An 18,824-nucleotide genomic window follows, 5' to 3' on the forward strand; every position below is an offset into this window, starting at 1 on the left:
GACGATCAAAAATGTGAAAATTGAGCCGAAAAGGTTGGGCAGGCCTGCAATAAGTTTTCAATATGTTTCGAATACAAAACGAAATGAATTGTTGCAAAGTTGTTTTCAATTCGAAAGGTTTGCAACATTGCAACGTATTATTGCTACAATGTCATTTTCATGTTTCTACAGCAAACCAAAACAAAAACTGGACTTAATCAAATTTATCATGTTGCCAAATGCTACTTGGGTGCTAAGTTCAGAATATTAGGCTAGAAATTTGAAGTTATGTTTTTTGCGTCATCTCCATCTGACTAAAATTCCCATATTAAGTTTGGCATAACATACGCTGTCCACAATCATTTTTCTTTTAATTCTTTGCGTTTTGTTCGGTCTCTATCGATTTTTTTGATTTTCTAATTATTCATTATTTCTCTTTTTATCCTCTGTGTTTCAACGTAACAGTTTCTCTGTAGACTCTAATAAAAAAACAACTTTGTAAGGCACATTACAGACAAATTTACTTATTCACAGGCGCCAAATGCTGTGTTCTCTGTTAAGCCTGACGTTGTGACTAATTTCAAGTCATGTTTAATTTAATTACAACATCATTCTGTTAACGACTGCCACACTAAGCCGAATAATACCTCTTAGCCACCTTGCATGGCTGCACCCACCTGAGATGGCACGATGTCCATCGTTCTTGGCTATGTATATTTTTAGCTTCAAAGGAGATAATTTCTCGAGATGTGCACATGTTGAACACAGTGAAAATTTTAATTTATTTTGAAAAATCAATTAGAAACAAGCGAATATTATAAACAATAAAAAAACACACAATTAACAACCTCAACCAATGATCTCAAATTTGAGTTTTAACAAAACAAAAAGTGGATTATATTTTGTTACGGTTGCATATTACTAAAACTTTTTCCACACATGGTTCTCTTCACCTTCGCCGGTAAGGTTTGACCACACGACATTTCTCTCAGCTCAATCTCTCAGTCTTTTGTTGAGAAAATAATAAAAATTCTAGGCTGAAAAGGCGTGCTTCTCTCCGTATGTAACATCCATGATTTATAATTTAAGAGGTATGAATAAAAAAGCCACATGCAAAGGGTTGGTGCATTAAATGCTACAAAAGCTAGTGCAGAAAGCACGTGCATCCGCTTCTCCTATCGAGCTCGCATGGGTATGCGGCCTATTCCACCGGGTAGTTATTAATAACTTTTGAGATGGTTGATTGTCGCCCTTTGCCCAGTGGCTCAGAGGCTACTGGTGTGTTCGCTGAAAGTTATATATTAACTGCCATAAATTACTCTATTTGTGCAAGCGTGCACTCGACTGATCGCTTTTTCAAAATAAAAAGTGAGATCGCGATTGCTAAATGTATCATTTTGCAATTCCGTTTTAAAAAAGCTACTTTTCCTGTAATTAAATAGCGACAAAAAACCAACTTATCACAAACATAAATATCAAAGCTGAATAGCTCATTATAAATGCAATGCCTATGTAATGTGAACATTTACTTTACCTTTACTTGTGAACCAAAACTGTAACCAACTTTTTAAAGCGTATAAAGACTCGATTATCCGAAGGCGTTTGGGAAATTTCACGAAACACGAAAAAAATATGTTATTATTACTTTTTTTGTTGTCATTTACATTATTGTTGAGCTTCAATAATATCCAAAGCACACGAAAAAAATTGCACTTGATTCCATTATCCATTATCATTTCCATCAAAGGATGAACGGTAAAAGACACGTTTGCTTAAAAAGAGATTACGTGTCACAAGATAGCACAAAAGTGACCATTCCATGACGAAACTGAAGCGCTTATCATCATCTTCAATTGATCGAGCTGTGTTAGCGACGGCACAAACAAATTATCTTTGCATTTCATTAGGTTTGGTTTGGGTTTACACAAAAGACTTTAGAAAAAAAATAACACTGACCTACAAAAAAATTATGCAACATCGACGAACTGTCCTAATACACTTTGGACAAAAACCATTCAGCCCTGTCTAAATATTTTCGAAATGTTCAATGTGCACGTATTTCTGAGGACTCAAAACTTCATGCTTCCCCTCGAGTTGAGCCTGCGCGAAATTTTGTTGGTCGGTCTAATCATACAACAAACAGCTTTTTAAAAGAAGTTTTAGTTCGAACAACATAATGCCAATCATCAAGTAATTTTTTCAAAGTACAATACGTTGAGAAAAGCGTCTAGATCGGATAGAACAGGGGTGACCAAAGTATGACCCGCGGGCCAAACGTGGCCCGCGAAGTGATTTTTTGTGGCCCGCGGACCAATTTTGAATGATCATGTAAAATGGCCCGTTAATTGAAAATAAACCGTGATTGTATGCTTCTCAAAATCAAGAGTTATTTTTAACTTATGTTTTTTTTTTTTATTTTATATTAATTTTCATGAACCTTTCTAATTTAAAACAATTTCGCACGTTACAATATGAATAAAATTAGTAAATATCAAAATATTCAATAAACATTTTTGGAAATGTATATGAAATGTTTAAATTTGACTGAAGTAAAAAAAAAATGTAATCATGGTTATAAAATAAGTATTACATATTAATTAAGCAGTCTTAATGATCCTTTTTATGGACTGAGCCATTAACTTATTTAGCACTAAGAAATCTTCCATCTCGGGGTTTGAACTACTGACAGTTGGGTAACGAATCTGATTGGCTACCATCTCATTCAGGCAGACTAAATGTTAAAATCAGAGGAATAAGACTGTTGCAAATATTTTTGAAAGCCTTTTTCAATCCAACTCTTCCCCGGCTCGAAAAATCAGAGACAAAAATATTTTTTCAGGCAAACATACAAATTTCAATTGAAAATTATGTGCAATCAGCTGAAATCAATTTAAAATTCATACCTCTGCGTTTATTTTCAATTTGAGCATGTTCGGGTTTACTAAAAAATATCTAGAAATCTAGAGCGAAAGAAAATTCGCTTAAATTTTTATTTTCGTCCAATCTAACACTTTTTGAAAATAATACATTTTCAATTTTTTTTTTCATTGCAAAGTTGTTTAGGTATTTGAAAAATACAAAAAATAGCAATAAAACTGATGGAAAACTGTCTTTTATTTTTTAAATAACGAAAATCTAGAGTTTTTTTGAAAAGGTCCTATAAGCTATTGTGTTTCATATGTTTATAAGACCTAATCAAAAAAAAGTCTGGAATGGAATGTTCAAAAAGTAACAGCAAATTCTCAAAACTTCAATTAATAGATGTAGTTTTTTGCCTTTTAAATTAAAATGAAGTTATTTATTTTTTTAAATAACTTGTTTTATACATTTGGCCCGCAAGCTCATTTGAGCTTCAAATTTGGCCCGGCATCCAAAAACTTTGAGCACCCCTGGGATAGAACATTCCAGAATGTAATGCTAACGCAAAATAAGCGACGAACCTAGCTTAAGTCGGTCAAGAACGGTCAATAGCTCATGAGATTAAATCAACAATCATTAGGCTGCCAGCCGTTGGCTATTCGCAAATACTAAGATCCCAAAATGATGAAGAGCCCACATAGAAACCATAATAAAAGCCAATTTGAATGGTTCGGTCGGCGTACGGAATCACTTACGTACCGTAATTGAGATTAATTCAGTAGCAGTTCCTTAAAATGTTTAGCCTTAGGTCAATAAATCGTAAACAAAAACTTGTTTTTTTTTTCTTCTCATCTAAAACTGGAAAACTCTGAACTGACCCAAAGTCAACCCCCCTACCAAGGTCAATGTCATTGGAACAACGTGCGATGAAGCATTTATAGGAAACGCATTACTCAAATAAGGATGCTCTAATGTTGTTAAACATCGGTCAGTGTTAATTCAGGGCCCTTCAAGCAGAAGATTTAAATGGAGGAAATGACTGGGGCAGAATTGGCTTGCCGTTCATTAGCCTAAACCAGCGCACACAAAACGAAGAACAATATGTGATGCAACAAGCGCCTATTTGTTGAACCCTATAATTAAGTGGCACCAGAGCTCATGTATCGAAAGAATGTTCGAACTGTGAACACCTCGGCTAAAGCAAGAAGTCAGATTCACTCGTAATGATATACCCACAAGGTGTTTTTTCCACCGTACCACTGACAAGAGGTGGTCTGCGATGGACACGCGTGGGGCATTCTAAGTAGCTCTGAACTGACGTGCAGTATGCAAAACCACAACCCTTGACTGGACACTCTGGACATTAATCATCCCAGCTCGTGGGCTAATGACAAATGATTTCAGGCCTATGGTGACTTGTTAATGTGAGACTGACGAATGACTTAGCCATCGTGTCTGCTGCTGCTTCCGAAGCTGAACAACTCATCCACCTACCTGTCTGACATTAAAGCAGCGCCAGCCAGCCAACAGTGCCGTTAGGGAAGAGAGGTTTTAAAGGTGTTTGCAAGCTGTCTTCATCGATGAAAGATACCATCGATACCTAGACATGACGCGATACATTGATTTCTAACAATCTAATAAATTTCCTTGCCGGCTGTCGAAGTCTTTCAGTTCTATGAGAGCGCACAAAATACACCCAGAACTGGGCATCGGCATACGAGAGGATAAAGAGCACGATTCGGTAGTAAAATGGTACTGTGTGCGGACGGAGAGGATAAATCCCGAAATTACCGAGAGTACTTTACTCATGGTTCATTTTCCAAAAAAGTTCATCTATCAAAAAAAAAGTACCGGTACCGAGACTCGAACCCAAGACCTTCGGCATATTGAACCGAGCCTTTGCCGTATGGGCCACCATGGTTCGGTGATTAAGTGGCGGTCGTTTGTCCATATAAGCCACTCATAGGATGAACTGTTCCAATGAACGAATGAACACGCGAGAGGACTATACTCTCGCAATATGGCACTTTCCTCACGTTTCTTTTCGTGAGGACTATCCCCTCGTTCTTTAACTTTGGGTGTACTTTGAACTATCAAAAAAAAAATGTCGTTAATAAGCTTTTGTAGAAATTTCAACTCAAGGCCATTCAATTGTGAATTTAACATTTAAATGAGGGCTGTAGAGTCAGGGTAGGAATCGAAGTCGTAGTTAGTGAAGCCAAATCTTCAGTTCAGGTTTTACAACCTACAATCATTATTTTTTGCCTATTTGCTGTTTTTTCACAATTTTCCAGTAGTTTTATTTATGCGATTTCGCATTTTTATAACTTAACTTTAACCATAAGCTTTTTATTAATTACACAGTAAAAATAATTCTGTGTAAAATCGCATGCAAAAGGGCGCGGACTTGGTAATCTGAATATGACTCTCGCCGGATTGATGTTATTTTTTGGGTGAGCAGACCTGATTTTATTTCTACGGTACATGTTTTTTGTGTACACGTTTTCTCATACAATATTAAATGCTTTTGCTCATAAAAGTGATATGCATGCTTTTCAATGCGATTTTACCATCAGATTTTTTGCGTACTTATTTTGAATTGAAAAACGAAATAATAGCTAAAATCACAGCCAAAGTTAACCCACCAAACAAAATTAAAAGAAAACCTAAACTGGATAAAAGTATAAAAAATACTAGAAATCAAAGAAGAAAAAATAGAATGGACTTAAAACGCAAAAATAAAAAAAAATTCAAAAAAACATCAGTAGATTCATAGAGAGCCTTATGTCATAATACAGTCATATCATGTGACATCTCGTATCTTTTACTGAAAACGTGTCACAAGATAGCACACAAATGACGATATATCAACATAAGGAGACATGCCGAGATTTTGAAGTTAGCAGTTTCAAAAAACACTGCTGCTAAAACGGCTATAAACTTAAGTGAAAACTTATTTAACCGGTCCCGTGTGCTTGTCGAAGGACGATATTAAAAATGTTTATATTTAGAAAAAGATAAAAGTATTTTTCATAAAAAAAAACTTAAGTTTTTTTATTGTTGTATCTTTTTAAAAAGCAAAATTTAAAAATTGGGCTTCGTCATGCACACGGGATATGTCTTGAGAGTCTTCACCTCAATTTTAAGCCAATTTTGTCCATCCCATCTCGAGATATCATGGCACCAGTAAGTCAATTTGATTTGTAGAAAAAAAAACGCTCAGAAAGTTTGGCATCCCGCATTGCACATGGCAAAATTTCAAGCTTGTAAGTGATTAAAAATGATATTTTTAGAGAAATCATAATTTTGTGATTTTAACATGTATGTAACCCCTTGAATTAGGAAAATTATCTATTTGAAGACCCCTTTTGCCTTCCTCACTGAGGTAAGGCTATAATCCTGCTCGAAAAATGAACTTTTGAAATACAGCTCGTAGACCTATATTCATGTATACCTATCGACTCAGAATCGAAAACTGAACAAATGTCTGTGTGTGTGTATGTGTGTGTGTATGTATGTATGTGTTCAAAATTCTTGCCAAGTTTTCTCAGCACTGGCAGGACCGATTTTGATCAAACCGGTTGCATTCGACTTGGTTTAGGGTCCCATACATCGCTATTGAATTTTTTGAAGTTTCGATAAGTAGTTCAAAAGTTATATATAAAAATGTGTTTTCACATTTATCCGGATCTCACTTATATGCATGAAAACTATGTCCGGATCCATCATCCAACCCATCGTTGGTTAGGTAATCAAAAGACCTTTCCAACGAGTCCAAAACATTGAAGATCTGGCCACCCTGTCTCGAGATATGACCACTTAAGTAATATTTATGTACTTTTTGGAAGCCGGATCTCACTTAAATGTATGTAAACTATGTCCGGATCCACCATCCGATCGTTGGTTAGGTAATCGAAAAATCTTTCCAACGAGTCCAAAACATTGAAGATCTGGCAACCATGTCTCGAGATATGTCCACTTAAGTGATATTGATGTACTTTTTTGAAGCCGGATCCCACTTAAATGTATGTAAACGATGTCCGGATCCATCATCTGACCAATCGTTGGTTAGGTAATCGAAAAATCTTTCCAACGAATCCAAAACACTGAAGATCTGGCAACCCTGTCTCGAGATATGTCCACTTAAGTAATATTTATGTACTTTTTGGAAGCCGGATCTCACTTAAATGTATGTAAACTATGTCCAGATCCACCATCCGACCATCCGACCCATCGTTGGTTAGGTAATCGAAAAATCTTTCCAACGAGTCCAAAACATTGGAGATCTGGCAACCCTGTCTCGAGATATGGCCACTTAAGTGATATTGATGCACTTTTTGGAAGCCGGATCTCACTTAAATGTATGTAAACTATGTCCGGATCCATCATCCGACCCATCGTTGGTTAGGCAATCGAAAAACCTTTCCAACGAGTCCAAAACATTGAAGACCTGGCAACCTTGTCTCGAGTTATGATTACTTAAGTTATATGTGTGTACGTTATTTTCTGGATTCAAAAAAATAGCTGAAATATGTGTCCAAACCTCTCATATTACCCATTGTTGGTAAAAAGTGAGGAAGGCATCAACCACATAGGTGGATTAAGTTAGTTTTTAAAATGAATCTTGATTTAAAACAAAATCAATTAGTTTAATTGAAAAGATCTTAAAAACTCGCAAATGTTTAAATTTTTAACAATGTGAATCGGACCAATAGTTTTCAAGATATCGGCAGTTGTAAATTACAGGCAAATTAAGTGACAATTAGAGAAATGCATTTCTATCGATTTGAATTCTTTGTGAGGCTGAATCCCAGAAACTAATTGCCCGATTTTTGAAGAACCAAAGAGAAAGTTGTAGGAAATTTCCTCAGCCATTCACATTTTTTTTCATTGGCGATTTTCAAAAATAAAACATATTTCCTAAACACGATTTAGCAACATTACGTACTATAACTCATAAGATGTCTTTTGTAGTATCCTGAAACATATCAAAACATTTAGAAAATAAAAACAAATCATATTTTGTGAATTTAACTTTGAGTGATAAAATGTTAAATAATAAAATCGTTTTTTCCGTGTGCCTGCTTTTTTTCAAAAAGTTCCAATCATAACGTAAAAGTTTCCAAAAGACACCAAATCGATAAGAAAATTCTCCTCAAGATGCAGATTTAACTTATATGGAAAAAAATGATGTAAAATAACTTCTTTTGGCATAGTTAGAGTATGGACAAAGTATCATCCAAATAAAAAATAAAATGAAGTGTCGATTTGCGAAATCGTAGAGAACCACTTAAAAATTGGATTTAGTAAAGAATAAATCTGTCGAGATCTTTCTTTCTTTAATTATGATCAATGTTAATGAACCGTTTATTAAAATCATACCAGCTCATCAGACCTGCAATTATCCCGCAGCAGCTCAAAGAACCGCGCGGTGGGCGGTTTTGCGGCATCACTCTTGCCAAAGGCCCTTCACGCTATCAGATATCAATTCGCACTTATTCGCGAGTGAGTGGATCCCAACAACACAACTCATCATCTGATCACGGTGAAATAATAGCAGCTTCTGCCACCACACGATGTCCTTTTTTAGAACTTCCACGATCATCGCCGACGACCGGGAAAATTCATTTATAATGACCCATTCGAAGGCATGCTAACGAGCAGAAGTCCAGGCGTAAAATGAAGTACGGTCAGTGATTACAATCAGAATTTCATTAAACTCGCATGCCGCAAGATTTTCCTATGAATTATGGACTGAAACCTTCGTTAGAGCTACTTAATGCTACGGATGGTTGCGACTGCACCTCATCAACAGTACGTTTTTATTGGACTTAAAAATCGCCAATAAGAGTCGTCAGGTAAATCAGGAATATTAACATATAGCCATTAACTTAAAGTTCACCACCCTCGACGCATGCGTCAGATTAGCGGTGTCCAATTGTCAGAGTGCATTAAAATATTAGCATCTCAAAGAGCATTCCTATCTAAATCAGTTTCTGCTCTTTCATTTGTCGTCGATGTCATCGTCTTCATGGGAGTTATATTTATAAATAGCTGGCACTACCTTCCTTTTTTATTAACCCGACAGCTCATCCAACGCTGGCCAAACGCAAAGGGGCGTGCGAATATGCCTTTCAGCGATTATCCAGAACAACTATACAACAGTCAAGTGTGAGGGGATGCCCATTATCCTGTCATTCAATTCAATAACCATCGCAACGAAGGAAAAACACAAACCCCCAGACCCCTACATATACGGGATGATACTTAAGGCTGCAGCGCCACCACCCATCACAACACGTGTATATGTGTGTTAGCGAAATTTGTAGTCAAGAGCGTCGGATACTATTATTTAACAATTTATTACGCCAAGACAGGCAGAACACTGTTTTCTAGGGGATGTGCATCTGTTCTTGCCAGAATGAATATCATAAACTGTGAGAGACATTTTCGCAAACTATGTAATCTATTGCAAGTTCCAGAAAAAAATTAACTGAAAATAAGAACATTTCTTTTTTGAAACAATGTGTATGCACATATTTTTTAGTTAATTGTAGGCTACAATACACATGACATCCATACCTCTAGAATAGACAGGTTTAAGCCGCATAACTCATTATAATTGTGAAGAAGAGCTCTTGAAACATATAACGCTTAATAAGCACGTGGCATGACATTATCATTACATAGGGGATTATCCAGGATTTAAAACTTCTACGCAACACTCTAATTTAGGTGTCATTCATAAAAAACCTTGGATTTAGATAAAGAGTGGCAGAAGTTTAGACATATTTTTAGAAAGTTATAAAATATTTCAAAGCTTTTTGATTTTTGCCTCTTGACACGAATATTTCCGTAATTGTTGTAAAGTGGTTTTGTTTATACTCGTCATAGCCCACGAAAGAAAATTTAAAAAAAAAATCCAAATTTAAGCCACTTGGCCCTGTGGTTTTTTGGTTTTTGTCATTCAATGTCTTTTAAAGAAGCATAGATTTTTGGCAAAGAGTGCGAATAGATTCGGAAGAGAGAAGGGAGGCACAGCACTCCTAAGAGTTCATGTTATTAAGTGATTGCCAAACTGATTTGATACATTTTGTACATTTTGTTACATCTAACACACTAACTAGGAAATAAGATAGTTTCTCTGAATAAACGTGGTTTTCAACATTTAAAAAAAATAAGGATCTCGTTGCATGACTTGCTCTTTATGCCCTAATAATATTTATAAAACTGTACGACTGGTAATGTTTGTTTGTTTTTTTTTTTTTTTTTTTGAAAATGATTTGATTACCAGAAGTCCTCAAGATAATTCCACTTTGCACAAACGGATTTTGAGTCGTTGACCTCAAACGTGACCTACATGCAATGGGCTCTAAAGCACTCTAGGAATTTGTAATCCTGTAACACTAAACACAGTCGTTGATACTTACAGATTATTTACTTAAAGCGTGAAATCAATATTCAACTGCTTAACGAGTGAAACGATCAGAGATAAAACTATTTCCGTGCTAATATTATAATGATCTTAATGATTGCCTCCACCCACGTAAGAAAATTGTGCGTAGTCATCACTTTTTATGCTATAACTACAACGCATGCGAAAAAATACACCAAATGACTTAGAAGAAAAAAGAACTGACCAGAAGAAGACCGGCAAACATCAACCCTGATCATCTGTCAGAATGAACGGTTCACTTAAGCGGGAGGGAGATGAAGAGGGAGGGGATGGCAAGCGCACGCGATCCTCCATTATATAACATAGCAGAGTAGGCCTTTCTTCGTTTGTTGCTCTCGCACGTTATGTTTGCCAGCAGCAGCAGCATGAAACTGCTCATGGAATTCAACCCAACATGCCAAGTTCACACACTCGAACTCGCACACAAACACACTCCTCGTTAACACAGGCGGCCTTGGAAGGACGCCGCTATTGGTTCAAGCTCAATGCGATAGAAAAATGAAAAGTGCACGAGTGAGCGCTACCTCACATATCAGGGCCTACCATGACTTACGAGTCTTAGGGCCGGTGCTTTGTGAAAGTTGTTATTACTGGGTCGAAGACGATGGAAAAGACAGGTCATTGCTCTGGGTTGATATTCATAGGTTTTAGCATCTATATGCCATTTATCACTTTATACTTTATGAGCTAATGATGAATTGTGATTACATAAAAGGGGATATTTCAGAAAAGTGTATGTTCTCATTTTGAAATTCGGCTATGTCAAAACAAGTATTTATGTTGCTCCGCACGTAGAAAAAAACATTCAAATAATGCCATAGAAGAAAACGTATTTTTTCGCAGGCTCCGGCAATATTGTTCGGTGGGACATGCAGTTTATTTTTAAGTCCAAAAAAATCTTTATTTTTTCGGACTAAATAAATTTAACAAATAAATGGATTGGGGTGCTTGAATTCACAACTTATTGGGCCAGCTAGTTTCACATTAAAAATAATGAATGGTTATGGAAGTATTTTCCAATATTGAAGCTCGTTTTTCGTTTTTTAGAATGTAAATAAATAGAAAATGAATCAAAAAAATCAAATATAATTATAAATAAAACATATCTGCTATAACGGAAAAACATTAATCACCAGGAAATTTGAACAGCTCGAAATAATAGCTGACATACATTTATTGCTTTTGTTGTATCAGCCAACGCAGTCATCCAACGGAGCTTATCAGTGCGATCGCTGGAGCTTAATGTAATCAGGACTATTAAGGAAATAACTTTTAGAATGTTTAGCAACCAAACATCACAACCAAGTGACGGGTGAGTGAAAGCCAAAAACCAAGACAACGAGGACGGAAACAACACCGGTGAGAAAGAAGTGAACGAGATGTTTCTTAAAAAGGTGCGAAAATTAACAAAACAGCAAATTAAACAAAACAAGCTCAAGCTTAATGTATGTTATGAGTTATTTGGCCCGAAATCCATTAGACCATTTAAAACCAACCGCAACCATTAGGTGTTTATTGACATCACTCTGCTAGGGCGATGTGATGTGGGAAGATTTTAGTTGAAAACGTATAAGTTCGAGTTCGGCAACATTGTCCGAAAAAGGGGTTTTGACAAATGCCGTTATCTTTAAGAATAAAGTAATGACAAACCGTTGTTTCGGACACGCATCAGTTGGTGAATGTATAAACCTACAAATCTTAACTTTGGTAAACTGCTGAGGTAAGCAACATCTATATCTCACTACAGGCAGCTCGACCGCAGTCATCACCAGCTGTCAATTACGGCACCAGAACAAAAGGGAACTGTCATTTACGGCACCAAAACAAAGCCAGAACAAAAGCACAGCTGTTCATTACGGAACCAAAACAAATCAACTGCGCACTGTAAAAAGTACAAAAACTTCTGGCATACAATGGAAAGAAACTGATTTTTTTTTTCATGTAAAATTATACCACAATTCAAGTTTAAAAGGTAATGTATGTTTTTGAGGTGATTTTTTCTCAATTCATTCATTTACAAATTAAACTACTAAATTTGAGATCCTTAAGGACACATCTGGCCGATAACTTCATTTAAAGTTGTACTTATTTTACATGGAACATTTAACTGTAGTACTGTGTATTCTGACTTTGACTACAGTAAATTAGAATTTATGATAGAAAAAAATTCAATATAAACAAAACAATATTTTTGTTTTTACTGTGCGCAGTTTCCGCGTGATATTAATCTCAAACCCCAAGATGTCTGCCTTTACCATCCCCCTGGGTAAGCACGATTGTTTGCAATTGTGAAAGCCTTCAAATTGTAACTTGAGAATGCGTTAAAAGGTTTAAGTTAAATAAATAAATTGTTCGCTCTACAGCATTGCCTTTGCGTTATCGATAGCGAGATTCCTACTCGAAACTAGAAGTGCGAAGGCTTAATTGTTGAGGCAATTGCAAACCTCTTTTTAAACCTATGCTTCAATCCACACAGAAAAAAAAAATCATGGCAATATTACATCTGAGAAGGGGTACATCTTTTATGTCAGAAAAAAAGGTGTAATTTTACCTTTAGAAATGTGTAATTTTACTACTTTTCTGGTGTAATGTCACTTTTTCAGTCTAAATTGAGGTAAAATTACATCATAAAAGAGGTAATATTTAACCTACCAAAATTACAGCTTCCAATTTTACATTATTTTTTACTGTGCACCCCAGGTTTCGAACTGACGACCTTTGGATTGTGAGTCCAACTATCTACCAGCGACTTAACCAAGACAGGACCCAGGTAGACGACATGGACTGTGCTAACGACCTAACCTCTAGGTTAGATCGGGGCCAACATTTACTTCCCCGTCCGACGGAAGGCATGACGCTTTCCACTACACCACCGGTCTCGGTTTACGTTATAGCAGACAAAATCAGCATGTTTTTTCGGTATGAGCTATAAACTTATAAGATAGGCTGGCTCAGCTATTAAAACAAATAATTAGTAAATCTAGCCTATTTTACCTTTTAGTCATACCTACGTGAAAGAGCTTCCCAAACTCTGATTTCTTACCAAAACTGGTTCAATGTCCGCGGAAAACTTCTTCAAATATTTATTTCATGGGGTGCAAAATATAAAGTCCTGGAAAAGAAGCAAAAAATAGAAGAATCATTAGTATTGTTTGTTAGAAATTATACCCAGCTAATTATATTAATATAATTGCATGTGCACACAGCAATCACGTACTTCATCATCAACAAACAATTGCCACGCAATGTCGTTCTTTTTGCCTGGAGTCTGCAATTAACGTATGTTCAAAACTTCCGCATGTCTGTTGTTATAGCAATATACGATAATTGCCATCTAAAAATTCATCCACAAACGGTCGGACATGTTCCTAAACGCTCACAAATGTGCAATGCCCGTCGTCACCTCGAACTCGCAGACTATCGTAAGAGTCTGAACTCGTCTTGAACAAACAGCCTTGAACCATCACCGCTCAAAATAGTGCCAATTTTGACTGTAAAGTGAACAATAAATTACCGATCCAACTTTTTATGAGGAACCGACCATCAGAGCTGACCTTACTTTACACAAAACAGTGCAAATTGGCTGTGAAGCGGCGAATAATAAAATTGTGTTTATCACATATTTATATAAATAAAAAAAAGTAACTTGCGTATGAAGAAATAATAAAGCTTAAATGCAGAAATTGCATAGATTAATGGTTGCATTGAAACTGTATCCTATTTGGTAAGAATTTAAGTTGGAAGTTGCTCCGAAACTACAGAGGAGGTTGCTAGTTTAACGAAGAAACATTAAATTGTTAAACGATTTTTGGGGTCAATGTTCAATATTTTTTCCTTGCTTGCGGACTCGCTCTTAATTTAAGAAACTATTCTATGATAAACTTATTTTTGGATTATGTGAATCTAAACGATTTAAAGAGAAGATTGATAAGTGGATTAAAGTCGAAGTCGTTGATAGATCGAAATTTTTTCTTATGTCTTAATTTGACAAATCATTTTTGTCTAACCTTATCACTACAGATCACAAGTGATCAAAAAATGTTCTCACCTCTCGCCATCACCAAATGAGCAAAAACTGCGCCAATTAATGGGCAATTTGAAAAGCGTTATTCCATTCAGCTGAGCTGGTGGTGGCGCCTCTTCTCAAGAATCTGTGCTGCCAGGAAAACGCAGCTAATTTCAATTGTTATTTCATTAACAACATCAACATCAAATTAGTTTCCAACACACACAAACACGTACGCAACAGAAAGAATTGCCGACACACCTCCGTTATGGCAGACACTCACAACAAAAGATCTGCGAAATTTTAGCATGGAGCGTTCCAAACACGTGCGTATGCAAAACGATTTAGTAAATTTAGATACAGTTGTCTTCCGAACCTAATTTATAAGAAGATGATGAAGTTATATTTTTCTATACATTACATCTTTGCTAAAAATATCTTTTCATGTAGGGTAGGGAGCTGCCGAGGAGGGCTGTTATCTTTATTTATACTTCGTAAGTGGATTCTGGTGTAATACGACTTCTATTTTTCTTTCATTTTCCGATTTTTTACTTTGATACATCCATTTTTAAAAACCGAGCGAGTAATCCTTCCGAATTGAAATGAGAGGAGAGTACTTATTTTGCGAATAAAAAACAAATCGTACAACAACAAAAAATCGTGTTCATTCGTTCATTGAAACAATTCATTCCGTTCAGTGGCTTATGTGGAAACATGCCCGTCGCTTATTCATCAAACTATGGTGGCCAATACGGCAAAGGCACGGATTCGATATCGACACTTTTTTTCAGAGCGTATGTTGAGAAAAAGAACAGAGAAAATTGGTTCTAGAAAATTGTAATACACACAAAAAGAATGTTGGGGCATAAAAAACAAAATTTCGTTTTACTTGCTACTGGGACTGATAAGCCGAGAACTAAATTTGAGAATTGATCCACCAGTCGATAGCACTCCTCTGTTGAATGTTGTATGTATTGTAATATATAGCCATTCAGTTGTATGTATTGTAATATATAGCCAGTCAAATAAGCAGGATCCAAATCAAAAGTGCTCCGATTTGGCTCAAGTTTGGCATAGGAGTTCCTTGGCCAACATATTTAGATCCGTATTTTTTTGTTTTGCGATTAAGGTGCTTCTATAGAAAATAAGGTGGTTCAAAAAATAGCGAGAAAAAAGAGTTCAATGTTCAAAATATTTGTCTATGAATTTCAGAATGTTTTACGTAACATATCGAAACATCTAATAACAGGATTTTTGTCATTCTTAACTTATTTTTATTAGATCCTTTTAGGTACTGTGACCAGGTTGGGACCGAGGATCAGTAAAAGCAATATATAATTAAAAAAACCAAAACAATTCTTCAAATTCCATACGTTTAGATCATGTAACTGGCGAGGGTTACTTGGTCCAAGCGGGTCTTGCAGGTCTTGAACCTGCCGATGTATTCAGAGAAAATCCCCCACAGCTCAGCCATACTGTAGAGTACCTCCCCGGCTTCCTCCTCCGTGGCTCCACCGTCTCGGGCGATCCTTCGATTTTCCGTCCGGAACTGCGCCAGAACTGCTGGACTCTGCTTCTCCACCTGCCTTGCCGGCGGTTTTGGTTTCGACGCCTGCTGCCGCCGCTGGATGAAATCCGCACGCTTGGGGCAGCTGCGGTCCGTAGCTTCGTGGGCTCCAGAGCAGTTGGCACACCGCTTTGGCTGAGCTTCCTGGACTTCGCACTCGTCCGTCTTGAGGGGACCCCCATAGTTGTTGCACCTCCCCTTGAGGTGACAGTTCCTCGTTCCATGACCCAGCTGCAAGCAGTTCTTACACTGGGTCACGTTCGGTCGCTTGTTCCGGTAGGTCTCCCACCAGATGTGAAATCTTCTCAAGCGCTTTATTTCACTCAGCTGCTTCAGGTTGGTGTACCCCTTGGGGAACGTAACAATGTAAATTACTCCAATGTAAATCTAAATCTAATGTAAATCATGAATCTAATGGAAACGTTGAGCATGGAAACTCAAATCTGATGAATTTCTACCCGTGTTCGGCTTCCTGTAAATTCCTATTTAATGTAAATCATATATCCAATGTATTTCTGCCAAACGTTGACTTCAAAACTACCCGAACTAAAAATAGTTATATTTGGTTCTCTTTCTATCGGTCTCATACTTTGCTGGCCCACTGCCTGAGCCTCAACCTGAACAAGTTGATGCTTTAGCCGCTCGTTTATAAAATGCAAAGATGGCTCAGTCGGCAGCGGGTAGCAGCAGTAAAACCGAATATCCTACCCGTCGTCCGTTCGATTCTAGTCCAGCGTTATTCCACTTGGCCGTCGACGAGAAAGCGTCCCCTACCTGTAAAACAACTTTTTAAATTTCCTTTTGCTGCCCGCTTCAACCATTTTAAAATAGAACATAGGCCACACCCTTTTCATGCTGCAATCCAAGTCGAAGAATGACAAAATTAATGTAAATTCCAAACCTAATGTAAATTTTCAAAACTAATGTAAATTTCCAATGAATCTAATGTCAATTTCCAATGAACCTAATGTAAATATACATCATTTATCATGATACCTTTTGGTACATGATAAATAATGTAAATTTACAGGAATATATTTTTCTGTGTAGTTTGACTATCGGAACAAGTCGATTTTAATGTTATTTTAAAGTTGATTTTCATTTTTTCAAAATTTGTTATGTTGATTTAAATATTTTCGAAATGTTTTTAGAATACAAAAAATGCTAGCAAAATGAGAGCTAACACAGACGGGAACGTCATGAAACTGTGACACATTCTCCGGGCTAGTATACTTTTGGGAAAAGTTTAAACTTGATTAAATGGCGAAATAGAGTTATAACCTTGACTTTTGGGGCAAGTGAATTATAAACTGCAATAACTCGAAATATCGTGTTTTCTGGAACCTCAATCAGCAAAAACACCTCAAAACCACCTCCGGAAACCCGAATTATCTCCGGTAGTCAAATTTACATTAACTACGTTACTCGACGTCATTTCGGTTACGAAAAATGGCTCCCGAAATTATTTTTTTCCAAAACATTGAAAAATTATCGTTGTATCTTTCTCCGTTGGTCATGAAATTATCGATAGTATGTGCTGCGATGGACGGCAGCATGTTCAAGCGTTGATATCTAGCGAAAATTTTACAGCCGAAAGTGCTCCTAACCATGATTTTACAGTGCTCCGGATTCCAAACATTTTCACAACATCACCGGCCAAGAGGTCGTCCAATTTTCACTTCCCACTAACATTCGAGAGTGGTGGTGGGTGATTAGCAAGTGAAATGGATTTTGTTTTCGCTAATTGATTCCTCGCTAATGAGAATTGCTTTGCATATACCCACTTTTAGTCTTAATTTGGACCGCTTTTTGATGCAGTTTCGGCATTTTCTCTCTCCCTCTCACAATAGGGGGGACTGAGGACGAATTCGCTGCGTTTTTAATAAATTGTAGCTCTATACAAGCTCTGTTTATGCCATACATCGTCATGATGGTTTAACCTCACTTTTGAGTGCTGTGCTTTCCTGTGGGTCATAATTTGATTGTTTACAAACGAGCTCACTATTTTCTGACATTGATCAGACGTTAAGAAAACGTAGAAAGCAAATAAAGCTGCCGGCAAGCACCATCGGTTGGAGTTCGCCAAATTACTTGAGTAGTGCCAAATGATTCAAGTGAGCTTCATCTTAAACATTTACGCGCGTTGAAAGCACGTGCGAAACTGGCGGCAATTTGAAAACGCTTCGATTGAAGTGTTTGGACAAACTACTGAATTTTGTGCAGTGTTGTCTGGGTTTAAAAATGCAAATAGATGTCTTCTTTATTAATGACGCTTGTATTGTAACCTGTAGCAATTATGTAGATTAGTCCCAAATGTGTAGTAATTAGTAAGTTATTGTAATCAAAACAAGCAAACGCCGCGCAGCGTGCATGTGCAAAAACAGAAAAAACCCCTCGCTCGAAGCCAAATTCACCACACGCCAATCGGGCAACACTACACGCACACAAGCGTCCGCAACCATTTCCGCCGCCAGCGGCAAAGGAATGCTGTTCGCGTCTCGAAAGGAGAAGGTCGTGGAAAAAGACCTCCGCGTGTGTCGCACGATTTTGGACCGCACGTGCGGATTCCTCGCGGGAGATTGTTGGGCCTTCGTTCGGCGGCTGAAACCGCGCAATCGTCGTGAGTTGCGCATCGGTGGGAGCTCGGTGGCCACTCGAACTGGACGGATTTGTCCCTGAAGACGCCGCAAAGTAAGCCACGTTTTGACGATCAGACTCGCCCGGAGAATAAGTCATCGGTCAAAGCGCGCCAACTCCGAACCAATCTCTGCAATCCACCCGAAGGGAGGTCCCGCCGGAAGAGGAATCAAGCAGTGATCGCTGTGCCAATCTCGCTGTGGGAATCTGTGTCGCGCAAGACCCATCTCCGAAGAACGCCGCCAAAAGCAAGACCTGAAAACATCCACACGGTGGCAGCCAGTCCGTGTGCAACAAAAGGAGGAAGCGCAACACGAACA

At 37.3% G+C, this 18,824-nt stretch overlaps 1 protein-coding gene across 2 annotated transcripts in view; it reads right to left on the reverse strand.

Annotated features, from left to right (window-relative positions):
- The window catches only part of LOC6046476, a 96,319-nt gene that overhangs the window by 8,767 nt on the left and 68,728 nt on the right, over nt 1–18,824 (reverse strand). Inside the window, exon 2 of one of the 2 annotated variants that reach the window (XM_038258831.1) lies at nt 13,338–13,406. The gene's annotated coding sequence lies outside the window, so the exon portion shown is untranslated. The other variant, XM_038258841.1, reaches the window with a different exon arrangement.

The sequence above is a fragment of the Culex quinquefasciatus genome, chromosome 1 (assembly GCF_015732765.1).
Source record: "Culex quinquefasciatus strain JHB chromosome 1, VPISU_Cqui_1.0_pri_paternal, whole genome shotgun sequence".
Lineage (NCBI taxonomy): Eukaryota > Metazoa > Arthropoda > Insecta > Diptera > Culicidae > Culex > Culex quinquefasciatus.